The sequence below is a fragment of the Lepidochelys kempii genome, chromosome 9 (genome assembly GCF_965140285.1).
Source record: "Lepidochelys kempii isolate rLepKem1 chromosome 9, rLepKem1.hap1, whole genome shotgun sequence".
NCBI classification, from domain to species: domain Eukaryota; kingdom Metazoa; phylum Chordata; order Testudines; family Cheloniidae; genus Lepidochelys; species Lepidochelys kempii.
In genome coordinates, this window is record NC_136388.1 from 96777086 (window position 1) to 96797255 (window position 20170).

The 20170-nt window shown below is 43.6% G+C and overlaps 1 long non-coding RNA gene across 1 annotated transcript in view; it reads right to left on the reverse strand.

Moving 5' to 3' along the window:
• Window positions 1-8919: 8919 nt before the first annotated feature.
• LOC140916733 (uncharacterized) overlaps window positions 8920-20170 on the reverse strand; it is a 30195-nt gene continuing 18944 nt past the window's right edge. Inside the window, exons 2-4 of the long non-coding RNA XR_012160629.1 lie at window positions 17581-17655; window positions 15602-15673; window positions 8920-9316 (exon numbers count right to left, since the gene is read on the reverse strand). This is a non-coding gene — a long non-coding RNA (uncharacterized LOC140916733). The remainder of the gene's footprint in view (window positions 9317-15601; window positions 15674-17580; window positions 17656-20170) is intronic.

Here is a 20170-nt window from a genome sequence, read left to right on the forward strand (position 1 = left end):
GCGTGGGCAAGTCATTTCATGTCTCTATGGGTCAGTTTCCCATTGCAGCCTTTGTGTATTTAGATTATACACCCTTTGGGAACAGGACTGCGTTTGGGAAAGGAACTTGTGTTTGTACAAAGTCTAGCACAACGAGGCCAGGATCTCAGTAGTAATGATCTAAAGATTAAAAGTGATAATGTACCATAACATACTATATATAAATAAATGTATTTTCAGTGGCTTAATTAGGACAGCTGGATGAGTTCTGATTTCACAGTTCTGATTGAAATTTGGACAAATCACAAAAGGCAGGTGTAGTGGTGCAGGTGGCCCACTCCAGCAGGGGGTGGGGCAGAAGCAGCCAGGGAGGCTGTGGAAACCTGTAGCTAATTAGGGCGAGGCTTGTTAGGAGCCAGATAGGAGGCAGCTGCTGGGGCAGCCCAGATATAAGAGGCTGCCCAGCAGAGTAGAGGGGAGTTGCTCCCTGCCTAGCAAGGGAGAAGAACTAGCTCCTGAGGTAAGACCTTGGACAGAGCAGTGCTGGGTAGGCTTGGGGGAGCAGAGAGAGGGGGCTCTCGCCTGTGACCTGCTAGGCTGCGGCCCCTGACTAGAAGGGCTGAGAAGGTACAAGGGGCCAAAGGGAAAGTGGCCCAGGGAAGATAGTCAGACAAGGGGAGAGAAAGAGGGCAGAGAGGCTTCCACTAGAGGGTCCCTGGGTTGGGGCCCAGAGTAGCAGGTGGGCCTGGGTCCCTCCCTTGTACCGTACCTGGCTGTGGAGGAGTGTGGCTGATACAGACTGTGACTTGCCCTGGAGTGAGGTGCTAGACTTTAGGTTGTGGTTGCACCCTGCAGTGGGTATAAGCCAGAGGACTGCCATCCACCCTGGAAGGAGGGTGAGAGAGAATTAGTGGACACTGCGCGGGGGCAGTGTCCTGAAGAGGACACTGCCGACTGCGGGAGCAATGGAGGTCCGAAACTGCAGTGTAGAGCAGACCATCGGCAAGACACCAGCCACAGAGGGTGCTCCAGAGCTGGAGCTAATTCCCAGACTGACCAGCAGGAGGTGCTACAGCAGTGAGTGCTTGACCCATTACAGGAGGATAAGCCAAACATTTAAGGCTCAAGAGCCATTAAGTCATACTGAATGCACAGCATGATCTCCCAGGAGAGACCAAGCCAACAGAACTGTTCCAAACTTATGGAGATGTGTCTATTTAGAACCAAATGAAATAGGTATAAAGACAATGGAATTAGGGGTATTTTTCATTACTAGGGGGCCATTTCACTAAACCATTTCTTCCACTGTCCACTCACCTTGCCCTGCCCTATCAATTAGAAAGTGCCTCTAAATAATGCTAGCAGCAGCATCTTTCACATCACTTTATGCCAGATACAGTGCTCATTGAAATCAAGGAGTTTAATTGACTTCAATGGGTTTTGGATCAGGCTGTAATGTGTTAAGGCAGACCATTTCCTTCTCTTTAATTAGAGAGGATGGCCACAGTGGGATAATGGTAAGAAGTGTGACTACATCAACCCCATTCTCAGATTACCCCTGCTACATGTCCAGTTATTTCAGATCAGGTTCCAGTTCAGAATTGTCCCTAGTGAAACTGGGATAAAGTATCTTTGGGGGGGTGGGGCGTAGAATTCCCCTGAAGCTGCCTCTTCCAAAAATATAGAGTGGGGACAATAGAGGGGCTTAAGCAGGCCTGAAGCTGTATACTTATTTCTCTCCTCTGTAGTAGAATGCTGTGATGGAGACAGCCTGGCTAGAAAACCACCAAGCCACTGGAACTGCAGGAGATAGGAGTGTGAGATAAACTTTGGAGAACTTTTAAAGTGTTGAATCTGGGACAGTGGAAAAGGCACCATTGTTTCCTGCACAGTTCAATAAACAAAATTGTGATGGATCTAACTCTGGCTTTGCCCCACCTTTCTTTCCAGGGATTGGCGGGCACACACTTTGTCTTTCTTTTTTCTAATTCTCAGAAACTAAAGTGGTTCTGGGATTTACATGAGTTTCTTCCACCAGAGAACAAGTACTCAATATAAACAAGTATATATACGTTTATGAGCACTGCAGGTATTGGCATCTTTTGCCACAGAAGTGGAAAGATCTACCATGAACAAAGAAAAACAGCAATTCGTTACAGTCATGCTAACATGATGGGTAACATTTTTAAATTTGATTTGAAATTCGGTAGCAGCAGAGTTTATTAAAAAGCTACAAAAATGAATCTTCCATGCCTATAACAGAGTTTATTTATTAAGCTGATGATGGTGACTGTGTTACTTAAAATCATCAAGACAGCTATTTGCACTATAAAATCTTCTTCAACTAGCCCAGGCTGACTTTTTTTGGATGATAATTTTCTTATATCTAAGGAGTGAGGTATAGTGTGTGTTTCATCTTGAGTCAATGGGCAGTGAAGCTTGCTTGCTCACATATACATTATCAATTTGAGACATTGGCAGGTTCCCACGCCCTCTACAAAACATATTAAATCAGCACCACACTGTTTCTGAAATACAAAGAATGCAGCTTCTTTTCCCCTATCATGATGATGTAACAAGCTTCCAACATAAGCCAAGAACGTTACAGAAAGTAGTCATCAATTATATTTCTGTTGCAATTATCGAAGGAGAGATTTCTCCACCAAATGACAAAATCTAGCTTATTCTATGGCAGGGTAATATCCCATGGCATGGAATGGAGATGAGGAATCCCAAACAGAAGGCTGATCCTGCAAGGTTCTGAACACTCTGGGCCTGATCCAGTAATGTACTTAAGCACATGATTAATTTTAAGCATGTGTGTAATGCCACTGAACTGAGTAGGATTTCTCACATGCATAAAATTAAGCACATGCTTAAGTACTTTGCTGTCTTGGTGCCAAAATACTCAGGACCTGGCGGGATCAGACCCAGATGAGTAATTTGATTAGGCGGTCTAGGTACATGGCTGACCCTGAAAGGTATCTTGAGTAGAGCTGGTTGGGGAAAAACAGGGAAAATGTGATTTTTCCCCCCCAACATGTTTTCAAATTCAAAAACTATTGACCAGCTCTATAACTGGATGAAAAGTTGAGAAATGTAAAGGAAAATTTTCCAGATTTTTTTACATTCCACATTTTGAAATTTCATTCAAATTTCAACATTCAAATAATGTCAACCAGCTCTAATTAATGTTGAGATATAAACACTTTAGAGGGTCTGCCTGGCTAGTAGTGAATCTTCTGATTGTTTTATTAACTGAACAACACCCAGGTTCTCTAACCAAAACAAATCACTTCTTGGTTTCCTAAATAATTAAAATCATAACAGGAAACAAAATTTTAATGCTCTCCCTGATCAAGCATGTCACGCAATCAGCAACTTCAAATCCTTCCTTAAAGCACACTACTTTCTTTTGGTGTCAGGGCTTGATCCTGCAAGGTCCTGAGCTCTCTAGCTTTATCCAGCAAAACAGTTAAGCAAATAACTAATTTTGGCACCTAAACTGGGCTCAGAGGAACATTTAGCCCTCAGTACCTGGCACTGCTGCAGAGTTCTACGCAAAGGCCTGTGGAAATTGTGTTATACTGGAAAGAGTTCATGGAAACCTTGTTGGCTGCTATCCAAAATCCTCGCTGTCCTCATGGTCTTCTATCTTATGAGAGTCTAGAAGCTATTTTCCTTAGAACATTACAGATCTTTATTCCTATCATTTTGATTTACAGTGAGTCACGTACACCTGCAACACCTCCACTTCAGCTTTCTCCTTGGTAGTTCTAAATCTCTTCTTTGGGCTGTTGTTGAGATTCATATGTCCTCCCAAAAGGAGTTTTATTAATCTGGGATCTAGCAATCCCGGGCCATCTGCTAAAATCAGAAGAGGAATGAGGTACTGCATTGTAAAAGTTCTTTTCTCTGAAGGCCTTTTGGGAAAGATTCTAGGCCCAATCTTGCAATCCTGACTCAGTGTGAGCCCACAGAGTTCAGTCTTTCATCTGAATATTTTCAGTTTTAGCAAAATGTCTAGTTCAGACAACTAGCTCAGAATGTAGGATATGTTCTATTTTATTCAAATACTATAGACTTGCTTTGCTTTTATTGATAAATCTGACACTCCAGACAGGATAGAAATGATGTTTAAAGTCTTGTTCCAGCTCCCACTGATGGATCTATTTCTGGAAGATGCTGTATCTTGTTGTTTAATTCTGTGTCTTCATATAAGTTACAGTGTGAAAATTTAACCACATACGCTTCTTTTACCTAGAAATCTGTATTGCATATAGTGAGCCAGATCTACAGATGGCATAAAATGGCATAGCTCCATTTTGTCTTTAATGGATATAAACTGGACATCAACAAGTTTAGGCTTGAAATTAGATGAAGATTTCTAACCATCCATGAAATGAAGTGCTTCAGCAACCTTCCAAGGGAAGCGGGGTGAAGGGCAACAAATCTAACTGGTTTCAAGACTGAGTTTGATAAGTTTACGGAGGGGATGGTATGATGAGACTGCCTACAATGGCATGTAGCCGACCTGTGTCTGCTAGTAGCAAAGATCTCCAACAGCCAAAGATGGAACATTAGATGGGGAGGGCTCTGAGTTGCTACAGAGAATTCTTTCCCAAGCGTCTGGCTGGGTGGTCTTGCCCACATGCTCAAAGTCTAACTGATAGCCATATTAGGGTGGGAAGGAATTTCCCCCAAGGTCAAATTGGCAGAGACCCTCTTTCCTTCCTCTTCAGTACGGAGCATTGTTCACTTGCTGGTTCAAACTAGAGTAAATATGGATTCTCTGTAACTTGAAGTCTTTAAATCAAGAGCTGAAGACTTCAGTAACTCAGCCAGAGGTTAGGGGTCTATTACAAGAGTGGATGGGTGAGGTTCTTTGGCCTGCGATGTGCAGGAGGTCAGACTAGCTGATCACAATGGTCCCTTCTAGTCTTAAAGTTTAGGAGTCTATGAGCTATGCCAGTTTACACCAGCCAAGGATCTGGCCCATCAATACATATAGCAGAGGTTGCCATTAAAACCTTTGCAGTTTACAGCTTATTAACCTCAGTGCAATATTTGTGCTATTTGCTCTATTAAATATTTATTGCTGGGTGCTTATGGGAGCATCTTGGGATTACAAGAGTCACCTGCTGTGCTGAGGTCTGGGTACTTCTAGGAAAAAGGCCAAGGGCCCAGCCTTCACTTCAGCACAAGGTGCGCAAAGACAGCAGGAAGGTTGGTAGATGGCAAACATTGGTTACGAAAGACCAAGAACAGCCGTTACATTGAGAAGAATTAGACAAGATGACTGGGGTGAGATTATATATTGCTATTTTCTTGTCTAAACTTGTATGTTCAGATGTTAAATTCCATGTGGGCTAGTAAGTGCCTCACACCATGGGGTTGTAGTAGCAGCCTGAGCTTTTGTGGGCTACAGACTTTTAAAGATGGCATAGTTTTCCAGTTATGCTTTCTGAGTATCTCATACTAGTGTTCTGGGAAATCAACACTTTACAAATGGAGCTAGCACTCCCAGATAGAGCAACTCTGTTTTCAGTAACTCCTTGAAGTCTGGCTCCCCTTAGCAAAACACTCAGATGTCTCAGAGGACAGTTTCCATCTTATTCCATTGTACACATCCGTTGCTTGAGAGGCAGTGTGATCCAGTGGAGAGGACACTGGGCTGGGGTCAGTTTCCAGCTCTTGCCACTAATCTTCTGTTGCCCCGCACATCCTTACTCTATCTTGCCTATTTAGGCTGTAGCCTCCTTGATGCAAGGACTGTCTCCTATGATGTGTCTGCACAGTAAGGTCCCACCCTCAACTGGAGCCCCTGATTTGACTGTAAGGCATTATGATTTGTTCATCTACCCTGCCTCTTTGATGCAAGAGGTCTTTCCCCCACAGACATGCGTGAATGCAGTTTTAGTGACAGTGTTTACTCAGAACACCTGCTAGTGAAAACCCCAGTGTGCAAGTCAGCCAACGTCTTCCCTGGATGGCACAGGGCTGTGACCATCCAAAAATACATAGCACACAGTGTATGATTTTTATAGACCCTATCCATTTGGAAGTCTCTTTTTGAAAGGAATATAGTCTTACAGTAGTCTAGGGCCTTGTCTACGCTACGAAATTAGGTCGAATTTATAGAAGTCAGTTTTGTAGAAAGCGTTTTTATACAGTCGATTGTGTGTGTCCCCACACAAATGCTCTAAGTGCATGTAGTCGGCGGAGTGTGTCCACAGTACTGAGGCAACCGTCGACTTCCGGAGCGTTGCACTGTGGGTAGCTATCCCACAGTTCCTGCAGTCTCTGCTGCCCATTTGAATTCTGGGTAGAAATTCTGGGCAAAAACATTGTCGCGGGTGGTTCTGGGTTCATAGCGTCAGGCCCCCCTTCCCTCCCTCCTTACGTGAAAGCAAGGGCAGACAATCGTTTTGAGCCTTTTTTCTTAAGTTACCTGTGCAGATGCCATACCATGGCAAGCATGGAGCCCGCTCAGCTAACCGTCACCGTATGTCTCCTGGGTGCTGGCAGACGTGGTACTGCATTGCTACACAGCAACAATTTATTGCCTTTTGGCAGCAGACAGTGCAGTATGACTGGTAGCCATCATCGACGTAGTCCAGGGTGTTCTTTTAACCGACCTCGATGAGGTCAGGGACACCTGGGCAAACATGGGAGCGACTCAGCCAGATCATTTCCCTTTTAAGTTTCATCTCATGGCGATTCAGTCCTACCGGCAGTGCACTGTCTTTTAATCAGCAGCCAGCAGAAGACGATGGCCAGCAGTCATACTGCACCGTCTTCTGCCAAGCACCAAGGAGATGACGATGCCTAGCGGTCGTACTGCACAGTCTGCTGCCAGCAAGATGTATAAAGATAGATGAAGTGGATCAAAACAAGAAATAGACCAGATTTATTTTGTATTCATTTTCTCCTCCCTCCCTCCGTGAAAACAGCAGCCTGCTAAACCCAGTTTTGAGTTCTATCCTTGAGATTTTGAGTTCTACCCTTGAGGGGGCCATTCTGTTTCTCGCAAAGCCACCCCCTTTGTTGATTTTAATTGCCTGTAAGCCAACCCTGTAAGCCATGTCATCAGTCGCTCCTCCCTCCGTCAGGGCAAAGGCAGACAATCGATCCGCGCCTTTTTTCTTTGCAGACGCCATACCACGGCAAGCACGGAGCCCGCTCAAATCACTTTGGCAATTAGGAGCACATTAAGCATTATCCAGCAGTATAGGCAGCACCAGAACCTGGCAAAGCGAAACCAGGCGAGTAGATGATGTCAGCACGGTGACGAGAGTGATGAGGACATGGACACAGACTTCTCTCAAAGCACGGTCCCTGGCAATGTGGACATCATAGTGCTAATGGGGCAGGTTCATGCAGTGGAATGCCAATTCTGGGCTCGGGAAACAAGCACAGATTGGTGGGACCACATAGTGTTGCAGGTCTGGGACGATTCCCAGTGCCTGTGAAACTTTTGCATGCGTAAGGGCACTTTCATGGAACTTTGTGACTTGCTTTCCCCTGCCCTGAGGCACAAGGATACCAAGATGAGAGCAGCCCTCACAGTTGAGAAGCGAATGGCAATAGCACTGTGGAAGCTTGCAACGCCAGACAGCTACCAGTCAGTCGGGAATCAATTTGGAGTGGGCAAATGGACTGTGGGGGCTACTGTGATGCAAGTAGCCAACGCAATCAAGGATCTGCTGATATCAAGGGTAGTGACCCTGGGAAATGTGCAGGTCATAGTAGATGGATTTGCTGCAATGGGATTCCCTAACTGTGGTGGGGCCATATCCCTCTCTTGGCACCGGAGCACCAAGCCAGTGAGTACATAAACCGCAAGGGGTACTTTTCAATAGTGTTGCAAGCACTAGTGGATCACAAGGGACATTTCACAAACATCAACGTAGGATGGCCGGGAAAGGTACATGACGCTCGCATCTTCAGGAACTCTGGTCTGTTTCAAAAGCTGCAGGAAGGGACTTTATTCCCAGACCAGAAAATAACCTTTGGGGATGTTGAAATGCCAAACGTTATCCTTGGGGACCCTACCCCTTAATGCCATGGCTCATGAAGCCGTACACAGGCAGCCTGGTCAGTAGTCAGGAGCTGTTCAACTACAGGCTGAGCAAGTGCAGAATGGTGGTAGAAGGTGCATTTGGATGTCTAAAGGTGCGTTGGCGCAGTTTACTGACTCGCTTAGACCTCAGCGAAACCAATATTCCCACTGTTATTACTAAAAAGAAAAGGAGTACTTGTGGCACCTTAGAGACTAACCAATTTATTTAAGCATAAGCTTTCATGAGCTACAGCTCACTTCATCAGATGCATTCAGTGGAAAATACAGTGAGGAGATTTATATATACACACAACATGTATTTAAAAAGACACATTTTATAGAACAATGGTTACACTCTTTCACGGTAAACCTTGCTGTTGACATTACATACACAGCACATGAGCTTTCATTCCAAGGTCACATTTTGCCTCCCCTCAGTGCGTGGCTAGCCCCTTCCCACCTCCCCATGGCTAACAGCGGGGAACATTTCTGTTCAGCCACAGGCAAACAGCCCAGCAGGAACGGGCACCTCTGAATGTCCCCTTCAGAAAAGCACTCTATTTCAACCAGGTAACCATGAATGATATCACTCTCCTGAGGATAACACAGAGAGATAAAGAACGGATGTTGTTTGAACGCCAGCAAACATACACTGCAATGCTTTATTCTATAATGATTCCCGAGTACGTGCTACTGGCCTGGAGTGGTAAAGTGTCCTACCATAGTGGATGGAATAAGGCTGCCCTCCCCAGAAACCTTTTGCAAAGGTTTTGGGAGTACATCCAGGAAAGCCGCGAAAGCCAGGGCAAATTAATCATTAAACGTGCTTGCTTCTAAACCATGTATAGTATTTTAAAAGGTACACTCACCAGAGGTCCCTTCTCTGCCTGGTGGGTCCGGGAGGCAGCCTTGGGTGGGTTCGGGGGGTACTGGCTCCAGGTCCAGGATGAGAAACAGTTCCTAGCTGTCGGGAAAACCGGTTTCTCTGCTTGCTTGCTGTGAGCTATCTACAACCTCATCATCATCATCTTCCTCGTCCCCAAAACCTGCTTCCATGTGGCCTCCCTCTCCATTGAAGGAGTCAAACAACACGGCTGGGGTAGTGGTGGCTGAACCCCCTAAAGTGGCATACAGCTCATCATAGAAGCGACATGTTTTGGGCTCTGGCCCGGAGTGGCCGTTCACCTCTCTGGTTTTCTGGTAGGCTTGCCTCAGCTCCTTAAGTTTCATGCGGCACTGCTTCGGGTCCCTGTTGTGGCCTCTGTCCTTCATGCCCTGGGGAGATTTTGACAAATGTTTTGGCATTTCGAAAACTGGAACGGTGTTCTGATAGCACAGATTCCTCTCCCCATACAGCAATCAGATCCAGTACCTCCCGTTCGGTCCATGCTGGAGCTCTTTTACGATTCTGGGACTCCATCATGGTCACCTCTGCCGGTGAGCTCTGCATGGTCACCTGCAGCTTGCCACGCTGGCCAAACAGGAAATTGAAATTCAAAAGTTTGCGGGCCTTTTCCTGTCCATCCGGCCAGTGCATCTGAGTTGAGAGTGCTATGCAGAGCAGTCACAATGGAGCACTCTGGGATAGCTCCCAGAGGCCAATACCGTCTAATTGTGTCCACAGTACCCCAAATTTGACCCTGCAAGGCCGATTTCAGCACTAAACCCCTTGTCAGGGGTGGAGTAAGGAAATCAATTTTAAGAGCCCTTTAAGTCGAAAAAAAGGGCTTCATTGTGTGGACAGGTACAGGGTTAAATCGATTTAACGCTGCTAAATTCGACTTCAACTACTAGTGTAGATCAGGGCTAAGACCCTCTTCTGCAAGGTAATTGCTTATTATGCCCTAATTCAGCAAGGTACTTGCTTTATGGAAGGAGGCACCCGCATTGAAGGCAATGGAGTTGATTCAGGTGCTTAAAGTTAGGCACCTGCTTAAGTACCTTGCAGAACTGGGATCACACGCAGTAAGAACCAGGTCAATTTTATCTGTGTCTATTGCATCTAAGTTAGTTATATGCTGCTGCCCCTTAATGTTCTAGAACAGTGTTTCTCAACTTGTGGTCCGTGGACCCCTGGGGTCTATGAAAGACTCAGACTGAAAATTGACTGCACAGAACTCACTATTTATACTGACAGTAAATTTCTATTTGATATTTTTTTAGGAGTCCGCAAATGAAAAAAGGTTGAGAATCACTCTTCTAAAAGGCTCTACAGGAACTTTGAACAGCAAAGGGAAAATATACCCAAGGTTGGAATAGCCTGTCTGCTATAAGAGTCCCCATGTTGTCCTTGAAAATCCCAGCACAGGGAACATGCCATTGGTGGGCCTGACAGGGGGTGGGCAAGTAATGAATGGTTCTGTGGGATTTTGAACTACACTACAGCCCAGATAGTCAACTAAGAACAGGTGAGTGCACCAGCCCACAGAACAACCCAGACTCTGGAAAGCACAGAGGTGATACACAGCTTCCATCACTCATCTGATAACTTTTCAAACAAGCACCTTTGTGCTTTCTCCCATGCTACTGTCACAGTTGGAAGGCGCTCCTCAGAAATAACCTCAAGGCTAGCTCAGGATAGGATTAAAATTCAAAATGATCTGGACAAACTGGAGAAACGATCTGAAGTAAATAGGATGAAATTCAATAAGGACAAATGCAAAGTGCTCCAGTTAGGAAGGCACAATCAGTTGCACACATACAAAACGGGAAATGACTGCTTAGGAAGGAGCACTGCAGAAAGGGATCTGGGGGTCAGAGTGGACAACAAGCTAAATAAACAGTAAACAGTGTAACGCTGTTGCAAAAAAAGCGAACATCCTTCTGGGATGTATTAGCAGGAGTGTTGTAAGCAAGACATGAGAAGAAATTCTTCCACTCTACTCTGCGCTGATTAGGCCTCAACTGGAGATTGTGTCCAGTTCTGAGGGCCACATTTCAGGAAGGATGTGGACAAATGGGAGAGAGTCCAGAGAAGAGCGACAAAAATTATTAAAGGTCTAGAAAACATGAGGGAAGATTGAAAAAACTGGGTTTGTTTAGTCTGAAAAAGAGAAGACTGAGGGGGGACATAACAGTTTTCAAATATGTAAAAGATTGTTACAAGCAGGAGGAAGAAAAATTGTTTTTCTTAACCTCTGAGGATAGGACAAGAAGCAATCGGCTTAAATTGCAGCAAGGGAGGTTTAGGTTGGACATTAGGAAAAGCTTCCTAACTGTCAGGGTGGTTAAACACTGGAATAAATTGCTTAGGGAGTTTGTGGAATCTCCATCATTGGAGAATTTTAAGAGCAGGTTAGATAAACACCTGTCAGGGATGGTCTAGATGTTATTTAGTCCTGCCACAAGTGCAGGGGACTGGACTAGATGACCTCTCAAGGTCCCTTCCAGTTCTATGATTATTATTCTTCAAATCCCCCCTTAAAAACTCTTCTTTGCTGCAATGCCTACAAAACACTTAACAGAGAGGCCGTGGCTTCTGCACAGTGGCAGCCTAACACACTGACCAATATTGTCTCAGTGTTTCCTTGTGCTCCTCCATCTTTTTGTCTGCATCCATCTGTTGTCTCTTGTCTTATACTTAGATTACAAGGGCTGTAGGGCAAGGACCATCTTTGTGTTCTGTTTGTAGAGCACCTAGCACCATGAGATCCTAGTCCATAACTAAAGGAGTACTTGTGGCACCTTAGAGACTAACAAATTTATTTGAGCATAAGCTTTCGTGAGCTACAGCTCACTTCATTGGATGCGTACTGTGGAAAGTGTAGAAGATCTTTTTATACACACAAAGCATGAAAAAATACCTCCCCACACCCCACTCTCCTGCTGGTAATAGCTTATCTAAAGTGATCACTCTCCTTACAATGTGTATGATAATCAAGTTGTGCCATTTCCAGCACAAATCCAGGTTTTCTCTCTTCCCCCCACCTCTCCCCTCCTCCCCCCCCTCCACAAACCCACTCTCCTGTTGGTAATAGCTTATCTAAAGTGACCACTCTCCTTACAACCCACTTTCACTTTAGATAAGCTATTACCAACAGGAGAGTGGGTTTGTGCGGGGGGGGGGGGAGGAGGGGAGAGGTGGGGGGGAGAGAGAAAACCTGGATTTGTGCTGGAAATGGCACAACTTGATTATCATACACATTGTAAGGAGAGTGATCACTTTAGATAAGCTATTACCAGCAGGAGAGTGGAGTGGGGGGAGGTATTTTTTCATTCTGTGTGTGTATAAAAAGATCTTCTACACTTTCCACAGTATGCATCCGATGAAGTGAGCTGTAGCTCACGAAAGCTGATGCTCAAATAAATTGGTTAGTCTCTAATGGTGCCACAAATACTCCTTTTCTTTTTGCGAATATAGACTAACACGGCTGTTCCTCTGAAACTAGTCCATAACTAGGGTTCTTGGCACTGTGGACACAAACAATAATAAAGCCATCTCTGTCTCTGTTTGCCATGCCTCCAGGACCCTATGGGCCTGCTGCATTCCTGGCAAGAAGTGAATGGTGTGGGCAAAAGATGATCCTTGGAACTAATGTTTGCGTTTGCACCTGAATTTAAGCAAGAGGGAAGAGCTGTGCTGAGAAGAAGCGTGACAGCTACTAAGATGACTAAACTGTCTGCTTTGACCTCTGTCTCCTTGGAATCTTCTTTCTTGGCTAGGTTCTACCACTTACAATGCCGAGTAATACCGTACTATAGAAGCATTGCCACTGGTTTCAGTGGCGCTACTCATGAAGTAAAGTGCTTCTCAAAGAGAGTAAAGTTGGCCGAATCTGCCTGTCTTTTTCCTGTTACGTTTCTTCTCTAATCAAACAAATGTTTTGCCTCAAAATAGAATAAATCCCATTTCAATCTCATTTAGAAAGGGGTTTTCTTTTCATTTTTTCTTTGAAAAATGTTATTGTGTTTCACACTGCCGCCCGTTCAGTTGAAGGCAAATATAGATTCCAGTTAAGGAAACATACTACAATACCCTTTCTTCCTTGTACTAGTTTGTAAAATGAAAGCAATCTGGTAAGTGTTAAGAGTAAATAAAAATAGAATGATCTTAGGGCCAGAGCAAAGCTGTTAATGAAATGAACTCCTTTACTGATTTTTGTATACAAGTGTGCAGCTCTGCTCTTGGGTTAAAATATTACATTTCCTTTCCTGGGCAAGTGGAGATAAAAGTACTGCTTCTTTCATTTCCTTTGTTATCATATGAGAATGATCTTTTCATTTGCTGAATGATTTTTAAATTGGCTTTGGTACAGCGGTTGCAGGAGGAAGAAAGGTGTGTGCTGTTGTTAAGCAGCCACAGAAAGCAAGATATGAACATTTTCTGCATTTCTAATGCATCACTGGGGAAACTATTTTTCCAGTTTTGGATAACGGTGATAATACCAGAAAAGTAGGACTATTTCAAAGCTTCAGCTGAATACAGTAATTCACCTTATGTACTGACAGCCACACTCTCACATGGGCATCACAATCAGCACTTACATGCCAAAGAAGGGTACCATTTGAGGTGTACAGCACCGCAGGCAGAATTCCATACGCTTTCTGCTGTACATTTAACTACTTAAATAGCAACATACTAAACTACAAATTGAAAACTTTCTCAAACAAAATCACTCTTCTTGTGTGTGAAATGGGTTTATTTATTGGTAGAAATCAAAGCAAATCCCTTTTGAAATATTATTGTGCCCCCCTTTTTTTTAAATAGAAACCGACATGACCATTCATGTTATCCATCCATTAAACCTTAGTTAAATGGTATTTCCATATTAAAAATAAAAAAATGACATTGTCCTGTGTCTAATGAAGTTCTATCCTTTGTCTGAGTCAGAAAAATTAAGTTTTACTGATTTTTATTTCCCTCTGTTTATCTACTGGATTCGTTAATAAGTTGTACATTATTTCTAGATTTACATAAATCCTAATAAGAAAATATGAGCTGTGATGATGATTGCTCATGCACTTGTTGTACACATTCTCCATGCTACAAAGAGATATGCAAATATGAATTGTTCCATCTTTGATGAGCTCATTATTTCAAAATTTGACTGATTTTTTTGAATTATTCAGATGTAGAAATGATTCTTATTGATCAGACTTGTTCTTTTATCTTTTCTTGAATCCCAGCTAATAACTAGGGTAGCTCATAATATTAACCCCATAGCTTCCCTACATATTCATGTACAGTGCCAGCTACAAGAGAATATGATATTGGTATTAATCAACCTGTCGTCCATTTTGCTTTTAATGTACTTAACCTCAGTGTGATTTGTTCTTATGTAACTTAGCACCCCTGGGGGAAGAGGGCATTGATGCCAGAAGGTATCAAACCTAGGACCTCTGGATCTAAACTTATGCACATTTCTACCTGGGCTAAAAAAGTGGGTGGGGTCTGTTATCTCAAATGCAGCAGCTAACCAGCCACTAGAGGGGTCAGGAAGCCACCCAGTGTAAGCATCAGTTACACTTGCGTTGAAACTTGTTACTTCCCACTACTATTTACTTAGATAGGACCAGACTGTGATACCTTTCCTTGTGCTAAATAGTACATTGCCCCATAAATAATCCCACTGAAGTAAACGGGACTCCTTGTGGAGAAAAGTGCTATCCATCCCAAGGAAGGATATGAGAAGTCGGCCCAGAGGGTTCAGACACATGACTCTCCAGCACTGAAGGAAGACAGATACACTGTCCCATCTCCTCCTGACGTCAGTGGGTATTGTGCCTATGTATGCAAGGTCAGAGTTGGGCCCCTTTTCTCTAAAAAGTGGCACATTCAGCGGTAACATTGCCACATCCTCTAGCCATGGGTGTACTTTGGAGGGACAAAGGGGCATTGCCCCCCAAACTGCAAGCCTCAGGCAGACACGGAATTTGCCCCCCCCACACACACACGGCCCCATTGGACTGACTGGAGCCGCGCCCCCAAATATAGAAGTCAAACTACACCTATGTCTCCAATGCAGAATATTCCCATTGGAAGTACTGTGCTTAAGAAAAGGAAAGGTTTCAGAGTAACAGCCGTGTTAGTCTGTCTTCGCAAAAAGAAAAGGAGTACTTGTGGCACCTTAGAGACTAGCCAATTTATTTGAGAAGTGACATTTTCTAAAAAGTTCTGCACGGTACCAATTACTTGGCGTGGACTGAGTATTTTTACATTCCTATATTGATTATTGCAGCACTTGCTCCCCTGGCCCAGCCAATGTCAATTTTAAAGCTAGTTCTCTTAGTGTATGTGCTAGAATTGTGCCTTTCCCCCAAGGAATTAGAAGCTTAGTAGCCTGTCTGGATCTGGCAGATGTGCAGACTCACAGTTGTCTGCTAAAGTAATTCCATAGATTTCAGATGGAGTTACAATAGCAAAGAATGAGTCAGAGCCTCCAATCTTTTCCTGAAAAACAAAGGAAAAAAAGACAATTGGGATGGGGGGGAGGGGTAAGCCTGGTTATCCCGGGGGGTATTAATTCAAGCTTTTTTGATCTGTGAAAAAGTTATTTCACCTCAAACAAAATGGTCATCTATTTATTCCACAATATTAGAAGCCACATAACGTTACCTTACCTTGGTTTCTTGTTTCTTCCCAAAACACGTATGATCCCAGTGTCATCTTCTCTGATTATCCTTTGGCCACATCTGGGAAGAAATCGAACATAACAATATAGTTTTGGATGTTCCTACTGCAAGATCAGGCTCAACTTTGGACAAGAAGAACATTAATTAAGAATATAGTGAAACCCTCTCTCTCAAGGGCCAAATCTTCCAATCCTTAGTCAAAAATCTCATACCTGGATTTCTCCCCCAAGGTTTTCACAAAAGTTTTCTTTTACTTTTAAAGAGCCTCGGCCAAATTCTGCTCTCATTTCTATCTGTTTAGGTGTGGAATAATTCCATTGACTTCAATGAGGGCACAATTTTGGATCCCACTCTGTTTAGCTGACCAGTTTTTGCTGGTCTCTTGGGTAGTCACTTCAGGGCCAGGTTGAAGCGATCTGGATTAAAGTTTGAACATCTGTTTGTTTTCTAATTCACTGAAATCAACGGGGATTTTGACTCCATAAGGCCTGTAGGAGTTGGCCCTAATCAATTTTATTAATAAACATTTACATCATGGCAACCTCCAAAGGCCCCATTGGAGGCCTAGTGTCACCTCTAGTGATCAATGGCTCCATGTCTAGTTGGCAGCCGGTATCAAGTGGAGTGCCCCAAGGGTCGGTCCTGGGGCCGGTTTTGTTCAATATCTTCATTAATGATCTGGAGGATGGCGTGGATTGCACTCTCAGCAAATTTGCAGATGATACTAAACTGGGAGATACGCTGGAGGGTAGGGATAGGATACAGAGGGACCTAGACAAATTAGAGGATTGGGCCAAAAGAAATCTGATGAGGTTCAACAGGGACACTTAGGATGGAAGAATCCCATGCACCGCTACAGACTAGGGACTGAATGGCTAGGCAGCAGTTCTGCAGAAAAGGACCTAGGGGTTACAGCGGATGAGAAGCTGGATACGAGTCAACAGTGTGCCCTTGTTGCCAAGAAGGCCAACGGCATTTTGGGATGTATAAGTAGGGGCATTGCCAGCAGATCGAGGGACGTGATCATTCCCCTCTATTCGACATTGGTGAGGCCTCATCTGGAGTAGTGTGTTCAGTTTTGGGCCCCACACTACAAAAAGGATGTGGAAAAATTGGAAAGTGTCCAGCGGGGGGCAAGAAAAATGATTAGGGGACTGGAACACATGACGTACGAGGAGAGGCTGAGGGAGCTGGGATTGTTTAGTCTGCAGAAGAGAAGAGTGAGGGGGGATTTGATAACTTCTTTCAACTACCTGAAAGAGGATGGATCTGGACTGTTCAGTGGTGGCAGATCACAGAACAAGGAGCAATGGTCTCAAGTTGCAGTGTGGGAGGTTTAGGTTGGATATTAGGAAAAAAAAATTCACTAGGAGTATGGTGATCCACAGGAAAGGGTTACCTAGGGAGATGGTGGAATCTCCTTCTTGAGAGGTTTTTAAGGCCCAGCATGACAAAGCCCTGGCTAGGATGATTTAGTTGGGGATTGGTCCTGCTTTGAGCAGGGGGTTGGACTAGATGACCTCCTGAGTCCTTTCCAACCCTGATATTCTATTATTCTAAAACAATATCCATATGAACCCAGAGCAAGAGGCTGTCCTGCTCTGGAGAACTCACAGTCTAAAGGACACAGCTAAATTGCTGGGGATGGAGAACAAGACACAAACAAATGAGTCTTTTTGTAAGTTGCACAAGATCTTGTTAGTTACATGTTCTGTTGTTAAGTTGTTTTTAACTGGGGTAGACAAAAAGCAAGTTGAATAGCAGGAATGAAAGAACAAGTAAATGGAGAAGGAAGAGAAAAGAAAGGGTAAAAGAAGTAGTTTCTGCACATCATATGGCTAGCAATGATCAGCAAGGTACCAGTTAAAAAAGAGGGGGAGGACACTGAAACCAAGATAGTCTTTAACTATAGTTCAAAGGATTAGTGTCATTTAAATTTGTCCTGGAAACTTCTGGGGGATATTTACCAAGAGGTGGTCTTCAGCACATCTCACTGGGCACTAGTCCTTTTCTATACTGAGAGCTCTCCCAACATCAGCCAGCTGGAAAACAAAATGTAAACGGGGCTGTATCCAGAAGTCTCCATCTGTGTATGATCATCTCAGGGAGGGCTTCTCAGACATGTTCACAGTGTATGTGAGAACTTAATAGTGAAATTGTCTCATGGACACCTCTTCTTGCATTGACCGTAGCACAGACAGCCCCCCCCCATTCCAAGTGATGGAAACCAACTCCTACTGTTAGCAATTCACATAACATTGCTATGTTAACTACAGCAGTGGCCTATAGGGAAAAGTTACATTAGGATGCTATTTAATGCATCTTTAACCATCTGAATGCAATTGAGCAGCTGGAAACAACAAGAAAAGCCAGCATCATGTGACCAACCAGCTCTCATGGACTACCTGTTCCACAAACCACTGAACTAAGGAGAGCAACTGGCCCACATAGACCAAAGATTTTAACAAAACAAGATCCTAATCCTACTGCCACTGAAGTCATTGTGAGCTTTGCAAATGATTTCAACAGGAACAGGATCAAGATGTAGTTGCAATACTGCATGGGAAGAGATGGGGTGAGGTGCAACAGAGGAGCAGATGTTTTCCTGTCTACAGTATTCCCAGGAATGTCTTTTTTTAAAACCCATCTAAGTGAGGGACTAACTTGGGGCAGGTCTATCTTGCTGGGTGCAGCCATACTGGAGAATCCTTCCAGCCCCAGATTTGTGCTAACTCCCCTAGTTTGCACAGCTGCCTGAGAATCAGCATCTGTGTTTCACCGGAGGAACTGCTTTCTACCATAGGTACAGCTGCAGGAATAACTGATTTTTCGGTTGGGTGGTCGAACCAAAGAATCAAAAATAAATATATGTAGTTTGAGTTGACCTGAAACAAAAGTTTTGCAATATCTCCAGAGAAACAAAAAAGTGGAAAATATTTCTTTCAGCCTGAGACAAAACACATTCCATTTAATTTGTGGTTTAAACTCTTTTAAAATTTTATTTGATAAAAATGGGTAAAATTCCCAAACAAAACATTTTGACTTTTCAGATTTTTTTTAATTTGACCAAAACAATTTGCTGAAACTGACCCAAATTCACAAATTGTTTCACTTGTCCTGAATCTACATTTTTCTGGGGGAAAACAAGTGTCCAGTTCAAATTGCAGAAACTTATCTGGTCTCCCCCACACCCTAGTATCTGAGAACCTTCCAATCTTTAACATTTTTATCCTCATAACCTCCCTGTAAGGTATAACAGTGCTATTAGCCCTATTTTACAGATGGGGAATGGAGGCACAGAAAGGCTAAGTGACTTGCCCAAAGTCACACAGGACATCTGTGGCAGAGCTACAATTTGTAGCTGTATAGCAGAAGGGCATTTTTAAGCTTTTGTGGCAGGCTGACCCTTCTCCTGGCCTTTTTGTTTTGAAGACTCTCCATTTAATTTGCTTTTACACTGTTCAATTCAAGGGATTTCTTTTCCACCTCTGCAATTTCATTTCACTAATAGACTTTTTACAATAGAATCACTGCAGCAAAGATGTTTTATTTTGTTTTTTAGGTCCAAGCTGACTAAGTCACAAACCTGACAGAACTTTTGACTGATGAGACCCGTGAATGTTTTCAATATTATCTGGAATAAACTTTTGCTCCTGACAATAACAGTCTGTCTCGTCATCCATAGAGGCTTCTATAATGCATCCTGCTTAACAATTTACTGTCTGGTCTGCTCCTGGGGCAGACCACTGCCCCTCACTCAGAGCAGATTGTAAAGTTACAATCTAGCCCGCGATGTGCAGGTGCAAATGTGCTACATATACCAAGGTTTGTGCGTTAGAGCAGGTCACAAAGTTTGACATACTGAAAAAAAATAAGATTTTGCTACATTCAGCCCATTTTAAGGTAAAAGTTTGGACCCAGCATGACAACTTGAATGTTAAAGTTCCGCTGCTGAAAAGTGGCTGTTTATCCTGGCACTGCTGACAACAGTTGCAGCTTTCATCAAAATGATCTTAGTCATCTAAACTACACAGTGGCACATGCAAATTCTCACATTGAGAAAAGGGCAAATGATGATTTGGTGTGTACAATAAAAGTTACAGCTCACTTCTGAAAGGGATTCTTTTTCATTTATATTAAGACAGCACCAAGAGCTGAATGTGCGTTTGGACTGTAGGTGAGGAAATTCCAGCTCGTTAGAATGTACTGTTTGTCAGATAATATAGAATATTGCTATGGCTGTATTTTAAGTGAACCTTAAGTTACAAAAACCTTAAGTTACAAAAAGACACAAAAGACAAAGTTATGACTGAGCTTTCAGCTAGGGTAGGGCAAATACTCCTCCCTCTTTTCCGTGGAGGGGGGGGAGAAGGAGGGGTCAGGGAGGCCTTGAAGGTCACTTGAATTTTGACCTGAATTTGCTTCATTTCTTTTGTGTTTGCTTCCACAAATCTATGGTTAAGGATGTACGGTCTGATCATGCAAAGTACTACATGCCCTCAACTTCCAGTGCCTTTTGTGCTCAACATCTCACAGGATCGTGCCCTGAGACAATAG